At 43.3% G+C, this 6,000-nt stretch overlaps 1 pseudogene; it reads right to left on the bottom strand.

Annotated features, from left to right (window-relative positions):
* Positions 1–254: 254 nt before the first annotated feature.
* LOC149148870 (CMP-sialic acid transporter 4-like) overlaps positions 255–6,000 on the bottom strand; it is a 43,589-nt pseudogene continuing 37,843 nt past the window's right edge.

Raw genomic sequence — 6,000 nt, 5'->3', positions numbered from 1 at the left:
AGAGAGCTCTTTCTCTCATCCATATCTTTGGGCACCTTTTCTTTACTCTTCTGTGGAGGAACATATGCGGGCATCCTGGTAAGAGGGTTTGCACCCTAGGTTTCAACCTCCATTTCTACATCCTCCTCCTCTACCAGGATTTCTTCAAATTTTTCCTCCTCATCGGCCTCCAAATTGATAGCCTTCCCCTTTTCTTCCATGGTAATCTTAGTTCTTAACAAATTCCTAGGTGATAGGCGCAACGATACCATGGCCTACTTGTATTTCTTGGGTCTCAGTGTGTGCGGTGATTTAGGGATTTCTGTGACCATCCTGACACTTGCTGGGGCTTCCACTTTTGTAATGACCTGTGCGGCTTCCTCGACAGTCAGTACTCTAGTATCCATGGCTTCTTCAAGGGCTTCCATAGTGCGATTCCACAAGTCTCTCAACGTCTCAGGTAATTGCTCAAGCAACGAATTCGCCTTTAGAAGATCAAACAAGTCTGGGCTCATGAGTGTCTGTGCGCGCAACGACTTAGTCCTAAAATTTCCAAGTGTTGTTTGCTGTACAAACCTTTGTAATTTATAGCACCTTTTGAATTTTAATTCAACCGTTCCCCCCACATTTGGTCCATTAATGCTTGATTGGTGGCATATTTTCAAGAATATAGCCCATAAAGTTTTCCTTAAATTCCTACTGCAGGCTCCATTTGGTCTCAAACCAAGCATCACATCATGAATAGTGACTGTAACAGTCACTTTCCAACCAACCAGCGTGGCAACGCAGCTACCATTGCGTTGTTGCGGACCCTGGGACACTTCGCTACTGTGCGTAGTCCTGACATTGCACAGTCCCCGGGCATAGTAGTTTATAGTTCCATGCCTCCTTTCAGCTGCCTGGAGAGCTAATACTATGCTTTTGTTGGCTAGTTAGATGGCCGAACCCCCTGTGTATGTCTTCAAACAACTGGCATTGACTTTTCCTGGGAATAGTTCTCCATTTAACTTTACCAACTGCACTACTCCACCATCTGTGATCTCCTTAATAATATACAGTCCTAGCCAATGCATTCTGAGCTTGCCTGGGAATTTATCGAAATTACTATCATATAAAAACACCAAATCATTCACCTTGAAGGTGTGCAACTTAATATGTTGATTGTGCTAAGCCTTTTCACGCTACTTTTGGACTTGCTGGTGAAATCCAGCCAAAAATCATTCTTCCTCGAGCTCCTCCAACTGTGTGAGACTCTCCTCTAGGGCTCCGCGATCCGTCATACTTGTGAGCACTGTTATGCGTAGACTAGGCACGATGTATTCCATAGGAATTACAACTTATACTCCATAGACAAGCCTAAAAGGTGTTTATCCCATTAGTTTCTTGCATGTCATCCTATAAGCCCATAATACTGTGGGTACACATAGGTCCCAATCACTTCACTGCGCATTCATACCTTGGACAGTGCATTGCACACCTTTTTGAGCGCCTCCTCTCGTAGAATATTTTCTGTGATTTCTCTTCCTACATAATGTCTTCCCAACATTAAGAGCCATCTGTGAGCTCCCCCACCAACACATGCTTATTGACCATGTATTTCAACTTGGAGTACATATGCATTCACGCAGGTTGGGGCTATTTTACATAGGCCTTCATCCTCCTGGCCAGATGCGTGCGTGTCCATCCTGTCCATTGTACTTATCTATCAATCACACCCTAGGCTTCCCAAATCATGTGTGCATCATTCCCCTACATTCACACCAGTCGTCAAAGCTCCCTTTGTATGTAACCCACCATCTCGTGGGCATAGCACGCAGTACCCAGTCCACGGCCTAGAATCATTACTTTTCTGGTATTTCTCTTTCAAATTTATCTAAGAAGGTATCTATCTCATTTAAACCAATAAGTATGCAGGTCTCTTACTTATGCCGATACGCAACGCAGTGACCTTGTCATCATATTACAATTTAGTGTAGTTACCTCATGTAATCGATTCTGCCATTGCTCTATTTTCTCATCTGAATCCAAAGTACATGAGCTTTCATGCTACCATGCAATCTGCCCATCTGCAGTGGGATTCACCCAGTCCTAGTTTCGCACTGTTATCTTATAGATGTAGTCCAAATCATCATCGCTTTCATATTCGTGCACCGGCTTTGTATAGCGCGATCCTTCAATAGGGTCTAGGGGCACAATTACACGTAGTGACTTCTTTTCAAAAATCATTTTTCATTCTTTCAGATTGATCACCCCATTCATGTCAGTGGCCCAATTAATTCCTAAGAGCGCGGGGTAGGGATTGTTGTCATCAACAGTCTCTATCACTTCAAAGTCTACCAATGTGCTCGCTCCCTCACTATCCACAGTTATTCCCTGCAATCACCCCATGGGTATTATTTTCTGCTGGTTCACCATCCTCAGTTGAATTGGAGACCACTATAGCATAGGTCACCCCATTCACTCCCATGTCTGCTTCGACAAAACATTTGCATCTGATACCAAATCTAGAATTACTTGGTCCATCTCATATTCTTCGATCTATGCGGTTAGTCTCATCTCTCTTCCCGTTCTTTTCTTATGCTTTCTGATATTCTGGACTACGCGCGGTTCTCCTGGCACGGTCCTAATGCATCTGTTGATGAGTTCTTGTAACCCTTTCACCACCTTACTGTCACGCAGTAGCTTCATACATGTTTCCAGGAACGTTGTGAGCATAGATGGGTCCATCTCCGGCTCTGGTTTATCTTTGCTTCCTGAAGTGGAGGCATCAATGAAGCTCTTCTTAGCTTCCATGAAGGTTTCCCGAGTGCGCTCCAAATCAAACTCTGCTTCTTTTGTTGGAGCTTTGAGAACCCAAATACTATCTTTTGGCTATTTGACTTTGTAATCTCCCATTGTGATTCCACTTTGCAACACAATGTTCACATTCGGATCTTCCTCGCACAACTCAGACCTAATCATCTGTAGGTTCTGAGTTGGGGGAGGCGATATTGCTCCTTTGTCGTGTATCCTAGCTATCAGCGTAGGACAATCTTCTGTCTCATGATCAAACAAGGTGCAATACAAACATGACAAGAGCATTGGATTCATGAAATCGTGGGCATAATTTCCTGGCCCTCCGCAATTGTAGCATATCAACTGTCCACGACCTCTTCCAGGTCCTCCTCCACCTCCGCCTTGTCCACGCCCCTAAAATCATATTCGTGCCATTCCTGCATTTTGGTCAAGGGGCCGCGTTTCAGCCTGAACTCTGTAGGTGTGAGTTATATCCATAATCAACTCATAACTTCTACAAGTGCGCTCATCATGTCCCATTGACCTACAAAAGTTGCAGAACAACTCTTGCGAATTTTGCGTATACTTCTGTAACAAGTGACAATTGTCCGTGGCATGTTTTCCTTCTATTTGACAAATCGTGCACCACAAAGTAGGCACCGCGCTAAGTCCTACTTGCACCTTCGGCCTTAAAGGCAATGGTCCTCCTCCTGCGAGGTAATTTGTGAAAACTGGGCAGTGGTCCTTGTCATGACCCTGATCCTTGCATTTTATGCACCATACCTCTTCGCTCACTTTTGGTCGAGCTGTCCTGTCCGGTTTCAGATTCTGCATCTCAAGGCATAAATTCTTCAATTTCACGTGGATTTGCTAAACTCCTAAGTTAGGATCCTGCATTGAGGTCTCATGTAGCCTCATAGAAATCTCTATGGCCTCCACCTGCGTTGTTATCTTCTACTGCGATAACGCACTCCTTAAATGTGGCATTAGCAAAGCTACAAACCACTCGTGATGCTGTCCATCCATCAGATTCATATTAGCTTCGCGAATTATACATTTCAGCCTCTGATCCATCTCCCAAGGAGTCTCCCGTGGTAGCATCGTGATCTCTTTGAATCCAATGATCAATTGTGCTTCAGACTTCGGCTTGCTAAATTCTCTATTTAGTGTTTCTTGGATATCCATGATTCCCGCATTTGGATTATCATTGGAGTGCTTAATACACTAGGTCAGCGCGCGGTCCTGCAGGGCGCTAACCAGTGTTGCTTTCTTTATATTGTCATATGTAACTCCTTGCACTTCCCATACAACTCTTACCACGAAGAAGAATTGGTTCGAATCCTCATTTCCCAAACCTTTGAACACATGCAACTTCATTGTGCTTGCCATATTGAATCGCGGTGGTGGTGGAGGTGGTATGGGTGAAGATGGAGGTGATGGTGGTGAAGCTGGTGGTAGTGTGTGGAGGTGGTATTTTCGGAATTCTTTGCCTTATCAGATGGATCACACTTCGCGGTGAGACCTTCAGGAGCTCTTCCTCGTCCCCTCACGGAGATGAAATCTAGGGTCTAGTTTCTGGTCCCTTATTTCCTTCGTTCCTGTAAGCTTTTCCACTTCGTGTAGCCCTGAACATCAAGGTAACTGCATAACGCTATTTTAACACAACAACATTTTAATCCAAGTATTCAAAGACTTTACGTACTTACCTCGCGGTCCTTTGAGAAAGCGTCGCTCTGCCTCGTTGTAGCTAACTGAGGTGTCAATCGCGAACTCAGTAATGAATCCTCCTATAATACGATTGAGCCAATGATCAACGATGTGCGTGATCTTATCCTCTAATGCTTCCAACCTTCGCACTAAATTTGGGGTCCACAAATTAGGACCGTCAAGCTTCCACCTTCCTTGGCTATTTGCTAGCTTCACGATCCACTTGTATAGCTCAGCAGGGAAGGATGCGAAGAAGATTTCATGGATCTCCGTGTACAGGTAGCAGTCTAACCAATCTTCTTTTGATAGTTGTGGGTTCCCATTCTCCTGTGCCACGAACTCGTGAATTCTTCTGTCCAACCAGCCTTCAATCTCTTCTTAGTTGGATTCCAATGATACGAAATTAGACATATCTATGCAGATTCTGGTCTTGGAAACAAAACCATTTGTTGGCTTATGGGGGCCTGACCCAGGTTCAAAGTTATTTAGCCAAACAAATCCCTACACTACTGGCCCTTTTGGCATCAGCTCGTGGAGCGCGAACTGAAATCTCACCCGAAGCAGTATGGGGGTGTTGAGATTGCAACAAGATGATGGAGCTTAGTGAAAAGAGTCGCCTTCACTAAGTGGGCCCGCAGGCTATTTTTGGCGCAAGTATATTTTTAGACTATGTCTATTTTTAGACATATGGATCATGTCTATGGATTACAGGTTGCTATTTATGGATGATTGATCAAGTTGGGAAAAAATAGATGGACTTCTATTTTTGATGAAAGTGTGGGTGATCACAGTGTGAGTGATCAAAGTCAAAAATAGAAAAGTCAAATATTATTATCTCACAATAATATTTGGACTATAAACTTAATCTTATTCTCTTGGAGCACTTCAGTTTGAGCTACAGAGGTGGCACATGCAATTGTTAGAAGGAAATATGCTTTTCTTATGAGTCAGTTGAGTTGTTGCATGCATGACTTCAGTTAGAACTCAATCAGTTGAGTTTGGTGGAGTTGATTGTGGAGTTGATGGAGTTGTGTTGAGTTTAGCTTTGTTAAACTAGTTGTATTTAGTCTAACTGGCAAATAGACTAGAGATGAGTTGGGTGAATTAGTTATTAATTAATTCACAAGTTATTAACTCATAATACAACTAATGAATACATCAGTTAACTCAGTTTCATGTCAGTGCATGTTCAGTTCAACAGGGACAGGTGGTAGAGAATTAGATTGCTATCAGTTGTGACTATAGTTGTGCACCAGATCTTGCACAATCAAGGGATTGAGTATGCCAATGAGTTTTCTCACATATTTGCCTAGTATTGTAGCCTTTGCTCACGTCCAACAAAGTGTGAGTGATTATTTTGAGGTGAAATATGAGTTTGGGAAGCCATTCTCATCAGTTCTCGAGCAGGTATTGAGCAGTGGAGGCAGGCAAGCAGTGGAAGAGATTTGGAGATCAGATCTGAGCTGTATTGTGTGTAACAGAGGTGGAGATACTTGTGAGAAGTATTATGTTGTGTAATTTTACATGACTCAATCATTA

The sequence above is a fragment of the Pinus tabuliformis genome, chromosome 9 (assembly GCF_031772625.1).
Source record: "Pinus tabuliformis cultivar Carrire ecotype Pingquan chromosome 9, CPIR1, whole genome shotgun sequence".
Taxonomy (NCBI): Eukaryota; Viridiplantae; Streptophyta; class Pinopsida; order Pinales; family Pinaceae; genus Pinus; species Pinus tabuliformis.
The sequence above is the reverse complement of the archived record's forward strand: the minus strand, read 5'-3'. Positions and strand labels throughout refer to the sequence as shown.